This window comes from Phocoena phocoena, chromosome 14 (assembly GCF_963924675.1).
Source record: "Phocoena phocoena chromosome 14, mPhoPho1.1, whole genome shotgun sequence".
In the NCBI taxonomy this organism is placed as follows: Eukaryota; Metazoa; Chordata; class Mammalia; order Artiodactyla; family Phocoenidae; genus Phocoena; species Phocoena phocoena.
Window position 1 is genome coordinate 56,994,639 of NC_089232.1, and position 21,434 is coordinate 57,016,072.

Here is a 21,434-nt window from a genome sequence, read left to right on the forward strand (position 1 = left end):
TGAATTTCATCTCTGTACTTACTAACTCTGTGACCTCACACAAACTGTTTGACAGTACTTATGTTTATTTTCTTCACGTGTAAATATAAATAGTAAGTTTTGCCTCATAATACTGCCAGGATTTAATGAAATAGCATAGGCACAATGCTGAATAGTTGTGCAGACTCCTCAATGAATAAATTTTGGGGGTAGGTGAAGTTTTCAGATGACTGAGGGTCACAACTGAGGGTTCGAATTCAATTTTGTGTGATTTTCTAAAACAGAAAAATTTTAAAACGTAGGAAAATAATTGCTATCAGCAGAAGGGCCTCCTGTAAGTCAGCCTTAGCATGAGGAATCTTCTACACATCACCTTTGATATTCACAACTCTACAAGTTAGGAACTTAATAAAAGTAATTTAAAAATGAAAAATTTGAGGTTTGGAAATGTTGAGTAACTAGCTTTCTGTAATAGTGTGGAATATATCTCAAGTTATCCCTGATTCTCAATGTCTTTCATATGAATACAGACATTGTGATACAGTATATGTGGGTTTCCATTTCCACTTAGTGTGTTATTGACAATTAGATATAAGCCTATCAACTCACTAGTTTTTTTTTTTTAGGTGGTTGCAGCACTTTTTGTTTTTTTTTTAATTTTCATTGGAGTATAGTTGCTTTACAATGTTGTGTTAGTTTCTACTGTACAGTAAAGTGAATCAGCTACACATACATATATCCCCTCTATTTTGTATTTCCTTCCCATTTAGGTCACCACAGAGCATTGAGTAGAGTTCCCTGTGCTATACAGTAGGTTCTCATTAGTTATCTATTTCATACATAGTATCAACATATATATACTAGTTGTTTTCTATTTGCTCATCTGTTCTTTGCCCCATGGTTCCTCTTTTTCTGCTTTTTTTGGAGAACAATTAAATTTTTTAGTATTTTCTCCCTTGTTGATGTCAATGTAAAAACAAGTAAAATATAAATAAAATCTGGAGATTAGTTAATAGTAATGTACTAATTTTGATTTCTTACTTTTGGCAAACATAGCATGGTAATATAAGATATTAACATTATAGAAACTGAGTGAGAGGAAAAGGGTATATGGGAACACTCACTGCATTACCTTTTTTTTTTTTTTTGCGGTACGCAGGCCTCTCACTGTTGTGGCCTCTCCCGTTGCGGAGCACAGACTCTGGACGCGCAGGCCCAGCGGCCGTGGCTCACAGGCCCAGCCGCTCCGCGGCATGTGGGATCTTCCCGGACCGGGGCATAAACCCGTGTCCCCTGCATCGGCAGGCGGACTCTCAACCACTGCGCCACCAGGGAAGCACTGCATTACCTTTTAAATATTCTTGTAAATCTAAAATTATTCCATACCCAAACATTTATTTTAAAAAAAGTAAAGACATTTCCAATAAAAACAAAAGTTTAATAAATTTGTTACCAGCACAGCTGCACAAATAGAAGCACTAAAGAACATTCTTTAGACTGCAGGAAATAATCCCATGGAGAAGAACTGAAAGGTAGGAAGGACTGAAAAATAATGTAAAGGTTAAATGTGTATACAAATCTACCTAAATACTCACCATACAAAAGAGAATAATAATATCTATAGGGTTAAAATAGATGTAGGATTAAATGAATAGCAACAATAACACAAAGGGATAAAGGAGAAAAACAGAGTAAAGTGTTTATCTAAGACTCTTACACTGGAAAATGGTAGATACCAATTTCTATCAGACTCAAATAAGGCAAGGAGACATAGTCTGGGGTAAATAGTGTAATAGAAATAAAAGAATTCACATGTAACAAGCTAAAAGAGAATGAAATGGAAATCGAATTTTAAGTGTATTATTCATTTCAAACAAAATAGAAATGAGACAAAATAGAAAAAAATCATTGAGAAAAACGGAACTATATGTCATTATATGTATTATAATGTATACATATATATATGTGTAAAAACACAAAACAAAAACACTTATATTTAGACTAAGTATTCAATTAAAGAATGAAGGCTGTCAGACTAGATTTTTTTTTTAAAAAGTATTATACCGCTTACAAAAGAAATGTAATCGAGAACATTTAAAAGTAAAAGAATTGAAAAATACATTATGAAAATTCTAACCAAAATAAATACTGTACATCTAACAAGGTAGTCTTTAAAACATGAAACACTATTATATATAATGAAGGACATTTCCAACAGGAAGATATCACCATTTTAAATCCATATGAACCCAGTAATGTAGTTTGAAAATATATAAAGCAAAAAGTAAAGAACTATAAGAAGAAATTATTCTACAATCATAGTAGAAGGTATTAGCATACCTCTCTTAACTCATAGAATTTGCTACTTAGCAAGAAAATAGGAGATTTGAACAGAAATAATAAACTTGAATTGACTGACATATATAAAACATTTGATTAGAAAAAATATATAATAATCATTTTAAGTGAAAACTAAAAAATAGACATGAAATTATTTTATTTAATCAATCATATGTAGAAATTCCTATAGTGAGCATCATATTTAATGGTGTCTTATGAAACCCTTCCATTGAAAATGAGAGAGAAAGAAGCATGCTATCAGCATTTCCATTCAACATTTATAGCGGGGTCCTTCACAAATGCAAAAAGAAAGCAAAAACAAGAACAAAATGAGGGATAAGTTAGGAGGTTGGGATTAACATACACACACTACTATATATAAAATAGATAACCAACAAGGAGCTACTGTATAGCATAAGAAACTACACTCAATATTTCATAATAACCTATAGGGGAAAAGAATCTGAAATGGAATATATATATATATATATGAATCACTGTACTGAACACCTGAAATGTACACAATATTGTATATCAACTATACTCCAATTTAAAAAAAAAGAAAGAAAAAACAACAAAATGCAGTAGGGAGTGAAAAATAAGAAATAAAACTGTTAATTATTATAAATAACATAATGGATATATAGAAAAAATCCAAAAACTATCCATTGATAAATGCTTAGAATTAAGAGTAATTTTTAGTATCACTGCTGATTATGCAAATGTATATGTATATGAGCCATGGCCGCTGAGCCTGCGCACCCGGAGCCTGTGCTCCACAACGGGAGAGGCCACAACAGTGAGAGGCCCGCATACCGCAAAAACAAACAAACAAAAGTCAATTACAGGTAGAATTATAGACCTAAATGTAAAAAAGTAAAATAAATTGTCATCAGCTGAAACTGCTACGATAATTAAAAGGCAAGTAATAATCATGTTTGTAATACATTTGTGATGTAGGACATGAATTTAGAATATTAAAAACTCCTACAAAACAATTTTTTAAAAGGTAACCCAACTTTAACAATGGGCAAAAGGTTTGAACAGAAATGTACCCCTTTCCTTATATACAAAAACATAGTATAGTATGGAGGAAACACAGCTGTTATCTAAATAGGCTTTCTCCCTTGGGTTGAATGCTCTTAGCTCTATGTTAATTAGCATAATGGAATGAAGACCAGAAAGACCTGAATTGTCCTAAAGTAAGTGAATAAGAAATAAAATTATGATTTATGTGTGCTTTATAGTCTTATTTGTTATCCAAAATATTTGATTAACTGGTATAGCTTCTATTCAACTATACTGGAAAGTAGAAAATTTAGTGAATTTGAATTGTTGAAAATAATAACAGCCTTGTTAGAGAAAAATTCATCCACATAGATTTGCATATTTTATTTTGATACTTATATAATTTTGTTGCAGAAAAATAGCAGGACCTAACTATAAGAAAAAAGTAAGATGGAATACACAAAACAAAACAAAAAGAATCTTAGTTTCGGTAAGAGGTATCATTGGTATCATGGGGAAGGTAAGAATTATTCTCACAGAATGGATAACTAAATGTACAAAAACATCAATATGTAGATGAAGAAACATAGTTTTGTACCTATTAAAGGTTTCAATCTTTGGGCTTGGTTTGCCTGTTGGCGATTTGTTTTGAGGACAGATAAGGGAGGGGGAAATAGCACTTTTTAGAATAATGGACAAGATAATTTTCAAATTTAACACTGACCTTGAATGTGCTTGAGTCGATTATGATTTGAAAAAGTAAGCAATGAGATATACACTGATTTTAAAAATCATGATTGTTGTATCCTTGATATTTTATTTTATTGAAAGCAGCATGACATAATATAATTTTGCAAGTAAGTTATACATGTTATAGTTCAGTAATTCATTATTTTCTAAGAGCCAACTCATAGTATAGCTATCTAACTGAAAAAGGACCATATTTCTGAAGCTAAGAAGAAGAGTAGACTGACCATGTTTTCTTAACCTTCCCATTTGAGTTTGATATTCCCAAAAGACTAATCTATAAGCCATTAATTCTTTCCTCTCCCCTCAATAACATTTTTTTCATTCCTCTTTACCCCCATCAACCAGTACTCTGCATTTACTACTCATAATTTCTTAATAAGATCTTTAAGTACTACAATTTTTTGCAATAGACTGAGTACTTAACAGAAAACAGGCTTAGGAGTGAGGAAGGAAACATCATATTTTGAGGACATTGAGGAAAGATTTCAAGTGCTTACCACTAATACATTTTAACATAGATAAATATATGTTTGAGCATCAGGTATCTTTAGGCCTTATCAAAGTTCATTTGAGAGTTTTTTACACTCTCTTAAGATTTACATTAGTATCCTTATGACTACTATTTTATAAAAGGCAATTTTTGTAAAATAACCTTTATAAATGATTAACTTTGTCAGAGGGAAAATTTTGTTTGAAATAAAGTAACAGCTTTCATGGTAATCAAACAGATAAAACTTTCTTTATAATCCATAAAGGTAACATATTCCTCTCGAGCCAGAGGGTACATCATGAAGGTGATTTGGAATCTTGAACCAAATAAGCGACAAGCAAGAAGGTCCCAGTAATAATTTGTTTGATTTGGAGAGCCATTCTTCTTTACATTACTTATTTGAGGTAACTTTCATTACAGAATATCTGTGCTCACCACAGTCATTTAAGTAAACAAAACACCAATTTTAATTGTTGACTGTAGTACCCTCTCATCTGCAGAGTTTCTGCCATAAAATCCATTTTTGAGTAAGTAAAATATTAACTTTTCTGGTCATAAGACACTGCAGAAATTTTTTGTCAGTTTTCATCCAAGCAGGTGAAGAGATAAGCTGTGGCAAAAGTTCTAGACATGATAGCAGAAGTCTTGTGTTCATAATCTGTCCCTGCTAGTTTCTAGTTGGAAAGTCTAGTTTCAAAATCTTAGTCTCTGTGTTCTAGAAATTTGGGGCATTATATTACTACCTCATAAGATTGAGAAAATTAAATAAAGTTATGTATGTAAGAGTCGTCAAAACAGTGTCTGGAACTTTGTAGATGCTCCATAAATATTATCATTCTTCCTTCCAACAAAGATTAAAGCTATCATATTTATTTTAATGTTATTGCTTTTTCATGAACAAAGGCTTAATTTGTACCATATGTAGGCTGCTTGCAAGACTTATACCAATATTCAGGTCAATTTAATAACTTCAATTGGATTATATATAGACTCATTTTATGTCAAATGTAATTTACATTAATTAACATTCATACTAAATGAATGAATACTAAAACCTTCAAGTTTTTCACTTAAAAACTTTCAATTTGTTTGATGTCCTGTATTCTCTTTAAGAGGTTCAGAAACTGAAACAATATATCTACTCTGAGATTACATACAATAAGAGATAAATTCAAATACATAATCTGAGGCTAAAACCGACTTAGATTTATGTAAGGTAAGGAGTAATTTCAGTAAATTGATGAAAAAAGGTATATTTTCCTCTGAAATACGGCTTCTTAAGAAAGTTCTTAACTTCAAATTTACTAGGGTGAATAACAGGAACTTTAAGAAAATATCATTTGTCTTTGGCTACACATGGCTATACCTGGAAAATAGCATATTTCAAAGACTGACTGCAATCTGGGTTTTTGTTTTTAATCTTAGATTATCATCAGAGTTTTGTGACATAAAAATGTCAGAAAAGCAAATCCGGACTTACGTAAGGAGACTTTATTCAAAAAGATTATTATAATAGACAGAGAGGGACAATTGCGATAGGGCAAGTGCTCTGGCCATGGGAATGGCAAGTATCTCAAAGGTCAGGTATATTTTCGTATATGGGAAGGAGTAAACGAGGCTAGAAAAAAACAGGAATCAGGCATTTGAGATCAGGGAATGTCTTTGGTTTTGGTTGGTGATTTTTCAGGGGATGGTTAAGGAGGCGCTATTGCTTATTCTGATGCTGCCTAGGTTGTGTGGGTCTCCAAGTTCAGATACCGTGTACAGAAGAAAAGCTTAATAAAGTTTGGGGCAAGTCAAATTCACAACCGTTTTGCCAACATTGATCAGTGGGGACAAATAGTTCAGCTAAACTTTTACAAGACACGATTTTAAATCAAATAGACTTGGGTTCAAATTCTGACTCTTCCACAAACCAGCTCTGTGACCATGAACAAGGAACAAACCCCATTTGCCTCACACATTTTTCAGTTCTATGCTACCTTGAAGAATTCTTAAGAGGATTAGTGATAATTTACAGTCAATCCTCATCATATGTGGATTCTCTATTTATGAATTCACCTACTCACTAAAACTTGTTTGTAATCCCAAAATCATTACCTGTGCCATATCCATGGTCAAGCATGGATGTGCACAAAGCAGCATAAAATTTAAATCCTCCAATGTGCACCTTCCCAGCTGAGTTCAAACAAGGCTATGATTTACCCTCTTGTCTCAGCTCCTGTACTACAATGAGTGTGGTCTGTTTAGTCCTATGTTTTTGGCATTTTTGTGCTTTTTGGTGGTGATTTTCCTGTTTACAATGCCCCCAAATGCTGCCTAGTGTTTCTAAATGGAAGAAGGCTATGATGTCTTATAGAAAAAAATACACGTGTTAGATGGGCTTCGTTCAAGCATGAGTTATAGTGCTGTTGGCTGTGAGTTCAATATTAATGAATCAACAATATACATTAAATAAGGTGTCTTTAAACAGAAATACACATGAAATAAGGTTATGTATTGATTGGTTGACCAAAAATGGCTCAAAGGAACCTAACCCTGTATTTCCCATAAAAGCAATGCTTCAATATACATTAGTTCCGTGTTCACGGTGACTTTGTGACTATTTACTAATAATGAAAATTGACTGTGTGTATACACAAGTTTACTGTTTGATACATTACAGTGAGAAAAACAAAAGCAACCCTTGACATCTAGGAGCTGGCCTGGCACTCATAGTTAGGTATTGGTATCCTCCTACTGAACGTAAACAATTTCATGGCACAGTCACATCAGACAAGGTGACTCTGGGACCATGATGGATCTCACCTCTCACAGTTAATATGAATGATGGCTGCTACTTTCTCTATTTGCCTATTACCTCTAATCCCCCCTCTCCACAGATAAGATCTGTTGAGATAACCAACAATAGAATTGCCCTCAAACACCCAACCCAGACCAAACTTCCATCGTTTTGGACTTTCTCCGAAATCACCCAACCAACCCATGTCCAAATCCTTCTAACACCCTCTTACTAAAACACACCGCAGTTCCCCATGCCATGCATTCTCCCTCACTGCAATGAGAAAAAAAGCCCATCTCATTCAATTGTATGTGTGTTACTAGGATCTTTGGCTGTAGGGCATGGACAATAAGACATCACTATCGGGTAGGAGTGCTTTGGTTGATTTTATAGATATATCGGTGAGGCTATCCCCTGCTAACTATCCCAGATAGACTGAAAAAAAATATTCAGAGTGTAATTCCCTCATAGACAGTTACTTGTGTTGTTGCAAGTGTGTTTCTCTTTATTTATTGTTTTGTATAGTATTATCAAGAGTTAAAATATAGTATTTTCTGGTGCTTTGACATCTTGGGACCTTGGTGACCCTAGAGAGATTTCTTCTCCCAGGGTTAGCTAATTCCTAGCAAACAGCTTGCCCACACTTTTTATATGCAAACCAACCAAACCAGAGCCATAGCCCTAACCATCTCCCTTACACCCTCACATCCTGGGTCACTATTCCTCTGTCCTAATCATCCCAGAGCCAACTACCAGACAACTAGAAACAGCTGCTATGCCCCCAAACCCACTGAAAGTATTCAAACTAGTCAATTGTTGTTTACTTACTTACAGCCTGTTTTCCCTGGCTTGTCCATTCTTTCTCATGGAAACCACAACAGAAGCTCTTGCCCTTATTTACCTCTGCTCCCTCTGCCTCCTGACTGACCCTAATGCTTCCTTGTGTGCACCCCCATGGTGTGGCGTGCTCTTTTCTCTTGGGAGCTGTAAGTATAACAAACTCCTTTTATAATGGCAGTCATCTCCTGATCTGTTGGCCTTGCTATACCTAAATAATAATAAAAGCTATATTTCAAAACACTTAGTCTTTGTCATAATGGAATTTAGAGCATAACATTGGAGAATGGATAACTCACATAAGAGAACAAGAAGGAAACTACCAAACACAATATGTAACTAGAGCAAATCTATGCAAAGCCAAGTGCTAAGGTATTGTTGGCAGCAAATATGGAAAGGCTCTATGGCAGATTAAAGACAGCAATCATTGGAGGAATGTGGTGTGCTTGCTGGAGGAGATAAAGTTGAGAGTCTTTGGGGAGAGGGTGAAAGTGAATGAAGCAGTAAATGTGGAAGTAGATGATTCTCCTGCAAAATTACTTGACTGAAGTGTAGCATTATAATTTTCAAGTTTTAAGATTATTTTTAAATGGAGTTGATTGAGTAATGGATTAAAACCTCAGAATGAGGGGCTTCCCTGGTGGCGCAGTGGTTGAGAGTCCGCCTGCCAATGCAGGGGACACGGGTTCGTGCCCCAGTCCGGGAAGATCCCACATGCCGCGGAGCAGCTGGGCCCGTGAGCCATGGCCACTGAGCCTGTGCGTCCGGAGCCTGTGCTCCGCAATGGGAAAGGCCACAACAGTGAGAGGCCCACGTACAGCAAAAAATAAAAAAAATAAAATAAAACCTCGGAATGACGCTCACCCTCAAAAGCAAGTATCTTTCTGACATTTTTTTCAGAGGCAGAATGGAATCCAGGCTTTTGTTTTTATTTTTAAACGGAATATTCTAAAGAACATATGATGCTTATAGACATAAACTGCTGTATCCAGGCAACATCACTTTGAAGAAGGGGGCACATTATTGATATTTTACAGCTGGGGTTCTAAGAACACCCAAAGAAAAGCCAGTTGTGAAAGCAGAAATAGCCCACAAACTAGGGATCCTAGAAAATTGGGATAATTACTGAAATAAATTCTGCCTTACAAAGAACATAAAAGCTGAACATACACTGTTAAACTGCATTTTGCTCACCTGTGGTTTACCATACTTTTTTTTTACATCTTTATTGGAATATAATTGCTTTACAATGGTGTGTTAGTTTCTGCTTTATAACAAAGTGAATCAGTTATACATATACATATGCTTCCATATCTCTTCCCTCTTGCGTCTCCCTCCCTCCCAGCCCTCTAGGTGGTCACAAAGACCATACTTTTTTTCCCTTTTTTATAATGCCTAGATTTTGTAAAGGCCAAATGGAATTTCTAACAGGTCATTAATGAAAAGCACTAATGGCAGTAATGGGAACACCAACCTATCACAGCTGTTAAAAATCTACATTTTATGTAACTTGGAAATTCATGAAATGGAATGAAAACTACTAAATCAATTCCAACAAAAGACATTTAGAAATAACATGTCTATGGAAGTACTTTTTAATACTTATATGATTCAATTTATTTATGATGTGGTTAATACTACTTGGATTTGAAAAGTCATATGCATATGAACAACCCCATGAATGTTTGGTAATTATTCACACATTACTACACCCCACCTGAACCATACATAATTCATGAATCCTGTAGTTGATTTTTTAGAATAAGAGATAATTGTAGTCATAAGTTCTATGGTATAAATGATTGCCTAGGCTTGGAGAAGGAGGGATCCGCTGTGTGCTGGCTTCATGCCCAATGAACAGTAGAGCACATCCATAGGCTACCACTTCCTGGGAGAAGGAACAAATGCCTAAACCAAAGGTATGGTATTAATATGGCTTCAAGTCTACTTAGACTGTAGGAAATCCAGACAGACAAATTCAGCGCAACTTTGCTGAGGTCTTGTAAATCTATTCCACAGTATGTTCTTTAAGCTTATTGCCAGAATGTATCAGAAGTGATAGTGAAACTGATCTTTCGTTCCTCAATATAATTCATATTTATGCCACTTGTTTGAGGAATTACAGATAGCGTATAAAGAGTAAAGTTTTTCTGACAAGGCAAACCTAGTTTTGATTATAATATTACAACTTTCTAAAAGAATAACTGAAAATAAATTCCTGGACCTTTTGGAGCTTTCATTTTGCTCATTTGTATAAGTACACCTCTTATAGCTTAAAGACTTATGTAAATTAGATCAAAACACATAAAAGATCAAGCCCGGCACATAGCAGGTACTCAAAATTTGGATCACTCTTCAAAGAACTAATTCCAAAACCAATTGGGATATTTAGAAGAAATGGCTTGAAGGCACCCTTGATCTTTCTCAAAACTGAGAAATGAGGGGTTTATCTTTGTCACCATCCAATTCCCCTTTTTGAACCATTTTACTTTTGTGTGGTGGCTTAGTGCTTGTCATCATTCTTGATCCATGCCTCTCCTAAGGAGAAAATTTATAATTTATTCACATTGCACTATCTCATTAATTAAATCATCTCTGCCAAGTAGTTAAAGACTTTAGAATTGGAGACTTCAGCTACTGGATGCGTGTTTTTGATCCAGTGTGTATGTGTGTGGAGGAGGGGGGCTTGGGGAGAAGGAAGGAGCTCAGAGATTGGGGGCACCATGTGGGTAGCTAGGCTGTTGGTCTGCTAAATTTATACATCATGGATTATAACCAGGAAGACTTTACTTTCTGAAGGAAAGGTTTGTGTTCTCTTTAAGGTACATTACATGAGTAATTTTATTCAGCATATTTTCTAGGGATAGATATCAATGCAGTGTTTTTAAGTAGGTTTTTATTTTACAGAACTTTTAAATGGTTTCCTATCCAAAAGTGACCCGTACACCAAAATTAATAAAGAGAAGGTGATATATTAAACTGTATAAACCTATGATCTTATAAAATTTTAAGAAAAATTTTCTTTGTATTGAGAAATGGAACATTGCCTGCCGTGCAGTAAACAAAGGATGTCACTGTCATCAGTGTTTGCAGCTACCTTGAACGGTGAGCTGGTGAGCCGTGAGGAAACTCAGGATGTGAAACACAGGATACTGGTCCCAGATCGCTGAGGTGCATATCAAAGGAATGATTTCAGTGAACCCAGACTCTTGCATTTTCCCATACATAGAAAAGCACCAAATTCCTTGAGATTTCTAGTTTTCTTTAATTCACAGTAATTTTTTGTTCCTACTACCTGCCCTTTGTTGCAAAACTTCTATATATCCTAGCTCTACTCTCACCTCCTCAGAGCAGATGTCTCAGGGTTAATTGAGATGCTGCCTCCTGGGCTCGAAGTCCTAAAAATTTCTGCTGAATAAAACATAACTCTCAACTTTTAGGTTGTGAATTTTTTTTAGTCGACAGTATCGTCCTAGACATTTAATTTTATTCACTTGCTTTTACCATTTCCAGGATAAATGTGCTTTTTTTGCTTTTCACACAGGGCTGACCACATGTATTAAAAAGAAAAATAAAACTGTAAGTTTGGGGCTTCCCTGGCGGCGCAGTGGTTGGGAGTCCGCCTGCCGATGCAGGGGACACGGGTTCGTGCCCCGGTCCGGGAGGATCCCGCGTGCCGCGGAGTGGCTGGGCCCGTGAGCCATGGCCACTGGGCCTGCGCGTCTGGAGCCTGTGCTCCGCAACGGGAGAGGCCACAGCAGTGAGAGGCCCGCGTACGGAAAAAAAAAAACAAAAAAAAAACTGTAAGTTTGGAGCCTTAGTATTGAAAGTCTGAATTACCAACAATTTGATACAGAAACACAAATAATATTTTTCTTAATCTTTTCAGGTTTAAAAAATACATATTATCTGTAAAATTAAAGGGTTTTTTTCTTTCCTTCCACTTGGAACACTTGGATGAGCATACCTGGAAGTCTTCCTGTTTCAAAAAGTAAAGAGCAGAGATTGGACAATTGATTTGGGGTGATAAATGAGTATACTAATGATACTGAAGAGTAGCAGAATATGCCAACTCGAAGTATGACTATAGGAGTTCAGGACTTGCTGCCCCAAAACATTCCATTTTGGTATAGTGATTAATTTGAGCTGTAGACACTTGAAAAATAGTTGATGCTGGAAAACCGGGAGAGGTTTCTCTGAACTCCCCTTACCTTTCTAAAGACAGATCCTCCAAAAGGAACTCAGTTGTCATAGATCTTCTCCCTGAGAGTTTCATCAGCCAGGGAAGATTGACTCTTTTCACAGCAGAGGAGACTAGAAATGAATACCCCCACCCAGACAAACTTGTCACAAACTTTTGACGGGGAGCAGATTTTGTCACCCCAAAATATTTTGTCACCCCTAAAATAAGGATTATTTTAGGCTGATTATTATTTTTTTTTTTTAGACAGTAGACACAGGAGAAGTTCTGAAAACCAAACAGAAGTTAACCTTTTGAAAGAGATATTTATGTTTCCAAGGGAAATGTCCATTTATGAACGTATCTCACTCCCTGTATGAGGAAGAGAGGGATGACCAAATCTCTAGAAACTATCAATGGAGAAAGCACTGACAAATCTGCATACCAACCATATCCTTGTTGACTATGCTTTCCCTGTAACCTCCCATAAATGGCTCCTCAACCTTCACATCTTTCTTTTGTCCTTGGCTAAAGATGGTACTTAAGGTGATGGCCTGGTCCATTCTCAGTTTTCCTGGGTAGTTCCCATGTATACAGGAGGTAAAGATGTTATTAAGCTTTTGTTTGTTTTTCTCCTCTTAATATGTTTTTTGTGTTTTTGTTTTGTTTTGTTTTTTATTACAGGAATGGCTCAGCCAAGAACCTAAGAGGGTAGAGGGAGAATTATTTTCCCTTTCCCACACAATCATACCTCTCATCTGTTCTTCTAACGGCCCATTTCATCTTCCCTAAAAGTCATTTACTATCCTCAGCGACCTTCAGCCTCTCTCCCCCTCTCCCTATTATCATAGTATTTAAACCTGAATTCCAAGCCACCTCAGGGAGTGACTCATTTTTCCTTGGGTTTCTGCCATGTATACATGAGGTAAACTTGTTAACAAACTTCTGTTTATTTTTCTCTTGTTAATATGTCTTTTATTACAGGGGTCTCAGCTAAGAACTCAGATAGGTAGAGGGAAAATTACTTTTTCTCTTCGACAATACAACAATAACTGCATCTCTTTTTACATTCAGTGAAGTTTCTAGCATCCATGAAAGAGTTTTGTATGCTTATGTGTTTAGAATATGGCTTATACTCCATGTAGTCTGAAGATTTCCTCCCTAGAAAAAGTCATATGCCATTGATTCAAAATAATTTCATGTGGAAAAAGTTACCTTTGCGAGAATGTTAATTTGGGTAGATGCACCTGGAGGCTTAAAAAGAAGCACATTATAAAATTAAAATAATAATCTTTCTTGAAACTGTAATGTGGGGAATATATACTGTTGATTATTTTATATAGTTATTCGTGCTATTCTGAAATGATTACTCTTCAGAGTTTTAATTCCTACCCTCCTCTGATGGCATGCTGGAACTGATTACACACATGTAAAATTTAATCTTCTTCCAAGTCATGTGTTTTACAAGTGCAGTTTAACTTTGGGCAATTACATTTAAAATTAAAGGATTTCAACTGAAGGGAAGTAGATTTAGACTATATGAATTCAACGACCTTTCATTTCCTTAAGCTGCATCTAATCAAATGGATGTATGAAACCTAAATACTCTGCATTTTGCCACCATTTCTCTTCTCTCTCCCACTGAAACAAGGCCCCTATATAATAATGATTTTGGACCTTTTCCCCACATGCTGCTGTTAACAATACCTCCCAGTTCTTTTGCTGAGTTGCTTTTAACTTTTAAACAGATGGTTTAAAATCTGTGCAGATCTTTGGTGTACTTTTTCCTTAAGAAGAAAATGTATACGAGGGAAAATATTTATAAAAGACACCTGTAATAGAGGACTGCTAACTAAAATGCACAAAGATCTCTTAAAACTCAAAGATAAGAATATAAACAACCTGATTAAAAATGGGCCCAAAACAGGGAAGATGGCAGAAGAGTAAGACGTGGAGATCACCTTCCTCCCGACAGATACATCAGAAATACATCTACCCGTGGAACAACTCCTACAGAACATCTACTGAACTCTGGCATTAGACCTCAGACCTCCCAAAAGGCAAGAAAGTCCCCACATACCTGGGTAGGGCAAAAAAGAAAAGAATAAACAGAGACAAGAGAATAGGCACGGGACCTGCACCAGTGGGAAGGAGCCGTGAAGAAGGAAAGGTTTCCACACACTAGAAGCCCCTTCGCGGGTGGAGACAGCGGGTGGCGGAGGGGGAAAGCTTCGGAGCCGCGGAGGAGAGCACAGCAACAGGGGTGCGGAGGGCAAAGCGGAGAGATTCCCGCACAGAGGATTGGTGCTGACCAGCACTTACCTGCCCGAGAGGCTTGTCTGCTCACCCGCCAGGGCGGGCGGGGCTGGGAGCTGAGGTTCGGGCTTCGGTCGGAGCGCAGGGAGAGAACTGGTGCTGGTGGCGTGAACACAGCCTGAAGGGGTTAGTGCGCCATGGTTACCCGGGAGGGAGTCCGGGGAAAAGTCTAGACCTGCCAAAGAGCCAAGGGACTTTTTCTTCTCTCTTTGTTTCCTGGTGCACGAGGAGATGGGATTAAGAGCGCTGCTTAAAGGAGCTCCAGAGACGGGTGTGAGCCGCGGCTAAAAGCGCGGACTCCAGAGACAGGCACGAAACGCTAAGGCCGCTGCTGCCGCCAACAAGAAGCCTGTGTGCAAGCACAGATCACTCTCCACACCTCCCTTCCAGGGAGCCTGTGCAGGCCACCACTGTCAGGGTCCCAGGATCCACGGAAAACTTGCCCAGGAGAACGCACGGCGTGCCTCAGCCTCGTGCAACGTCACGCCGGCCTCTGCCGCCGCAGGCCCGCCGTGCCCCTCCCTTCCCCCCCCCCCCCCCCCACCGAGTGAGTGACCGGAGCCACCGAATCAGTGGCTCTTTTAACCCCGTCCTGTCTGAGCGAAGAACAGAAGCCCTCCGGCGATCTACACGCAGAGGAGGGGCCAAATCCAAAGCTGAGCCCCGGGAGATGTAAGAACAAAGAAGAGAAAGGGAAATCACTCCCAGCAGCCTCAGGAGAAGCAGATTAAATCTCCACAATCAACTAGATGTACCCTGCATCTGTGGAATACCTGAATAGACAACGAATCATCCCAAATGGAGGAGGCGGACTTTGAGAGCAAGATTTATGATTTTTTTCCCCTTTTCCTCTTTTTGTGAGTGTGTATGTGTATGCTTCTGTGTGAGATTTTGTCTGTATAGCTTTGCTTTCACCATTTGTCCTAGGGTTCTATCCGTCTGTTTTTTTGTTGTTACTTTTTTTAAAAAATCTTTTTCTTAATAATTAATTTTTTAAATAACTTTATTTTATCTTATTTTTTCCTCTTTCTTTCTTTCTTTCTTTCTTTCTACTTTTTCTCCCTTTTATTCTGAGCCGTGTGGATGAAAGGCTCTTGGTGCTCCAGCCAGGAGTCAGTGCTGTGCCTCTGAGATGGGAGAGCCAACTTCAGGACACTGGTCCACAAGAAACCTCCCAGCTCCACACAATATCAAACGGCAAAAATCTCCCAGAGATCTCCATCTCAACACCAGCACCCAACTTCACTCAACGACCAGCAAGCTACGGTGCTGGACACCCTATGCCAAACAACTAGCAAGACAGGAACACAACCCCACCCATTAGCACAGAGGCTGCCTAAAATCAGAATAAGTTCACAGACACCCCAAAACACACCACCAGACGTGGACCTGTCCACCAGAAAGACAAGATCCAGCCTCATCCACCAGAACACAGGCACTAGTCCCCTCCACCAGGAAGCCTACATAACCCACTGAACCAACTTTAGCCACTGGGGACAGACACCGAAAACAATGGGAACTACGAACCTGCAGCCTGCAAAAAGGAGACCCCAGACACAGTAAGATAAGTAAAATGAGAAGACAGAAAAACACATAGCAGATGAAGGAGCAAGATAGAAACCCACCAGACCTAATAAATGAAGAGGAAATAGGCAGTCTATGTGGAAAAGAATTCAGAATAATGATAGTAAAGATAATCCAAAATCTTGGAAATAGAATAGAGAAAATGCAAGAAACATTTAACAAGGACCTAGAAGAACTAAAGATGAAACAAGCAATGATGAACAACACAATAAATGAAATTAAAAATACTCTAGAAGGGATCAATAGCAGAATAACTGAGGCAGAAGAATGGATAAGTGACCTGGAAGATAAAGTAGTAGAAATAACTACTGCAGAGCAGAATAAAGAAAAAAGAATGAAAAGAACTGAGGACAGTCTCAGAGAACTTTGGGACATCACTAAATAAACCAACATTCAAATTATAGGGGTTCCAGAAGAAGAAAAGAAAAAGAAAGGGACTCAGAAAATATTTGAAGAGATTGTAGTTGAAAACTTCCCTAATATGGGAAAGGAAATAGTTAATCAAGTCCAGGAAGCACAGAGAGTCCCATACAGGATAAATCCAAGGAGAAACATGCCAAGACATATTGATCAAACTCTCAAAAATTAAATACAAAGAAAACATATTAAAAGCAGCAAGGGAAAAACAACAAATAACACACAAGGGAATCCCTATAAGGTTAACAGCTGATCTTTCAGCAGAAACTCTACAAGCGAGAAGGGACGGGCAGGACATATTTAAAGTGATGAAGGAGAAAAACATACAACCAAGATTACTCTACCTAGGTAGGATCTCATTCAGATTTTTTTTTTCTTTTCTTTTTTTTTGCAGTCCTCTCACTGTTGTGGCCTCTCCTGTTGCAGAGCACAGGCTTCAGACGCATAGGCTCAGTGTCCGTGGCTCACGGGGACAGCCGCTCCATGGCATGTGGGATCCTCCCAGACCGGGGCATGAACCCGCATCCCCTGCATTGGCAAGAAGACTCTCAACCACTGCGCCACCAGGGAAGCCCTCTCATTCATATTTGATGGAGAAATTAAAACCTTTACAGAGAAGCAAAAGCTGAGAGAGTTCAGCACCACCAAACCAGCTTTAAAACTAGTGCTAAAGGTTCTTTAGGCAAGAAACACAAGAGAAGGAAAACACCTACAATAACAAACCCAAAACAATTAAGAAAATGGAAATAGGAACATACATATCGATAATTACCTTAAATGTAAATGGATTAAATGCTCCCACCAAAAGACACAGACTGGCTGAATGGATACAAAAACAAGACCCATATATATATACTGTCTACAAGAGACCCACTTCAGACCTAGAGACATATACAGACTGAAAGTGAGAGGATGGAAAAAGATATTCCATGCAAATGGAAACCAAAAGAAAGGTGGAGTAGCAATTCTCATATCAGAAAACATAGACTTTAAAATAAAGACTATTAGAAGAGACAAAGAAGTACACTACATAATATCAAGGGATTGATCCAAGAAGAAGATATAACAATTGTAAATATCTATGCACCCAAAATAGGAGCACCTCAATACAAAAGGCAAATAGTAACAGCCATAAAAGGGGAAATCGACAGTAACACAATCATAGTAGGGGACTTTAACACCACACTTTCACCAGCAAACAGATCATCCAAAATGAAAATAAATAAGGAAACACAAGCTTTAAATGATACATTAAACAAGATGGACTTAATTGATATTTATAGGACATTCCATCCAAAAACAACAGAATACACATTTTTCTCAAGTGCTCATGGAACATTTTCCAGGATAGATCATATCTGGGGTCACATACCAAGCCTTGGTAAAGTTAAGAAAATTGAAATTGTATCAAGTATCTTTTCCGAACACTACACTATGAGACTAGATATCAATCACAGGAAAAGATCTGTAAAAAATACAAACACATGGAGGCTAAACAATACACTACTTAATAACGAAGTGATCACTGAAGAAATCAAAGAGGAAATAAAAAAATACTTAGAAACAAATGACAATGGAGACACGACGACCCAAAACCTATGGGATGCAGTAAAAGCTGTTCTAATAGGCAAGTTTATAGCAATACAATCCTACCTTAAGAAACAGGAAAAATCTCGAATAAACAACCTAACCTTGCACCTAAAGCAATTAGAGAAAGAAGAACAAAAAAACCCCAAAGTTACCAGAAGGAAAGAAATCATAAAAATCAGATCAGAAATAAATTAAAAAGAAATGAAGGAAATGATAGCAAAGATCAATTAAACTAAAAGCTGGTTCTTTGAGAAGATAAACAAAATTGATAAACCATTAGCCAGACTCATCAAGAAAAAAAGGGAGAAGACTCAAATCAATAGAATTAGAAATGAAAAAGGACAAATAACAACTGACACTGAAGAAATACAAAAGATCATGAGAGATTACTACAAGCAATTCTATGCCAATAAAATGGACATCCTGGAAGAAATGGACAAATTCTTAGAAATACACACCTGCCATGACAGAATCAGGAAGAAACAGAAAATATGAACAGACCAATCACAAGTACTAAAATTGAAACTGTGATTAAAAATCTTCCAACAAACAAAATTCCAGGACCAGATGGCTTCACAGGTGAATTCTATCAAACATTTAGAGAAGAGCTAACACCTATCCTTCTCAAACTCTTCCAAAATATAGCAGAGGGAGAAACACTCCCAAACTCATTCTACGAGGCCACCATCACCCTGATACCAAATCCAGACAAGGATGTTGCAAAGGAAGAACACTACAGGCCAATATCAGTGATGAACATAGATGCAAAAATCCTCAACAAAATACTAGCAAACAATCCAACAGCACATTGAAAGGATCAAACACCATGATCAAGTGAGGTTTATTCCAGGAATGCAAGGATTCTTCAATATATGCAAATCAACGTGATACACCATTTTAACAAATTGAAGGAGAAAAACCATATGGTCATCTCAATAGAGGCAGAGAAAGCTTTCGACAAAATTCAACACCCATTTATGATAAAAACCCTCCAGAAAGTAGGCATAGAGGGAACTTTCCTCAACATAATAAAGGCCATATATGACAAACCCACAGCCAACATTGTCCTCAATGGTGAAAATCTGAAACCATTTCCACTAAGATCAGGAACAAGAAAAGTCTGCCCACTCTCACCACTCTTATTCAACATAGTTTTGGAAGTTTTAGCCACAGCAATCAGAGAAGAAAAGGAAATTAAAGGAATCCAAATTGGAAAAGAAGAAGTAAAGCTGTCACTGTTTGCAGATGACATGATACTATACACAGAGAATCTTAAAGATACTACCAGAAAACTACTAGACCTAATCAATGAATTCGGTAAAGTAGCAGGATACAAAATTAAAGCACAGAAATCTCTGGCATTCATATACACCAATGATGAAAAATCTGAAAGTGAAATCAAGAAAACACTCCCATTTACCACTGCAACAAAAAGAATAAAATATCTAGGAATAAACCTACCTAAGGGGACAAAAGACCTGTATGCAGAAAATTATAAGACACTGATGAAAGAAATTAAAGATGATACAGATAGATGGAGAGATACACCATGTTCTTGGATTGGAAGAATCAACATTGTGAAAATGACTCTGCTACCCAAAGCAATCTACTGATTCAATGCAATCCCTATCAAACTACCACTGGCATTTTTCACAGAACTAGAACAAAAAATTTCACAATTTGTATGGAAACACAAAAGACCCCGAATAGCCAAAGCAATCTTGAGAACAAAATATAGCAGAGGGAGCTATATGGGAACATATGTATATGTATAACTGATTCACTTTGTTATAAAGCAGAAACTAGCACACCATTGTAAAGCAATTATTCTCCAATAAAGATGTAAAAAAAAAATCACACAATCATGTCAATAGATGCAGAAGAAGGATTTGACAAAATTCAACACCCATTCAGGATAAAAACTCTCAGAAATCTGTTGTTCTTCTTGTACAAATCATGAACCATCAGAAAAAGAAAGTTAAAATAAATTCCGTTTAAAATTTCATCCAAAAGAATAAAATGCCTACTAATAAACTTAACCAAGGAGGTGAAGGACGTATATTCTGAAAACTACAAAACATTGATAAAGAAAATTGCATAATACAAAGAAATGAAACAATACCTCATGCTCTTGGATTGGAAGAATATTGTCAAAATATTCATACTACCCAAAGCAATCTACAGATTTAATGCAATCCCTATCAAAATACCCATGACATTTTTCACAGAACCAGAACAAATAATCTTAAAATCCATATGGAAACACAGAAGACCTTGAATTGCCAAAGCAATTCTTGAGAAAAAGAACAAAGGTGGAGGTAGCATGCTCTCAGACTTCAGACCCATATTACAAAGCTACAGTAATCAAAACTGGTACTGGCACAAAAACAGATACATAGATCAGTGGAACGGAACAGAGAGTCCAGAAATAAACCCATGCACCTATGGTCAATTAATCTATGACAAAGAAGGCAAGAATACATAATGGAGGGGAAAAAGGTCTCTTCAATAAGTTGTGCTAAGAAAACTGGACAGCTACACGTAAAACAATGAGATTAGAACAGTTCCTCATTCCGTATAAAAAAATAAACTCAAAATAGATTAAAGACCTAAATGTAAGGCCTGAAACCATAAAACTCCTAGAAGAACACATAGGCAAAAAACTCTTTGACATAAATTGTAGCAATAATTTTTGAATTTGCCTCCTAAGGCTAGAGAAATAAAAGCAAAAATAAATAAATGGGACCTAATTAAGTCTAAACGCTTCTGCACAGCAGAAGAAACCATCAACAAAATGAAAAGACAAACTACAGAATGGGAGAAAATATTTGCAAATGATATGACCAATGATCAACAAGGGGTTAATATCCAAAATACACAAACAGCTCATACAACTCAATATCAAAAAAAAAACAAACCAATAAAAAATGGGCAGAAGACCTGAATAGACATTTTTCCAAATAAAACATACAGATGGTCAACAGGCACATGAAAGGATGCTCAACCTGGCTGATTATTAGAGAAATGCAAATCAAACTAAGAATGAAATATCATCTCATACATGTCAGAATGGCTATCATCAAAGCATCTACAAATAACAAATGTTGGAGAGGGTGTGGAGAAAAGGGAACCCTTATGTACTGTTGGTGGTAATGTAAATT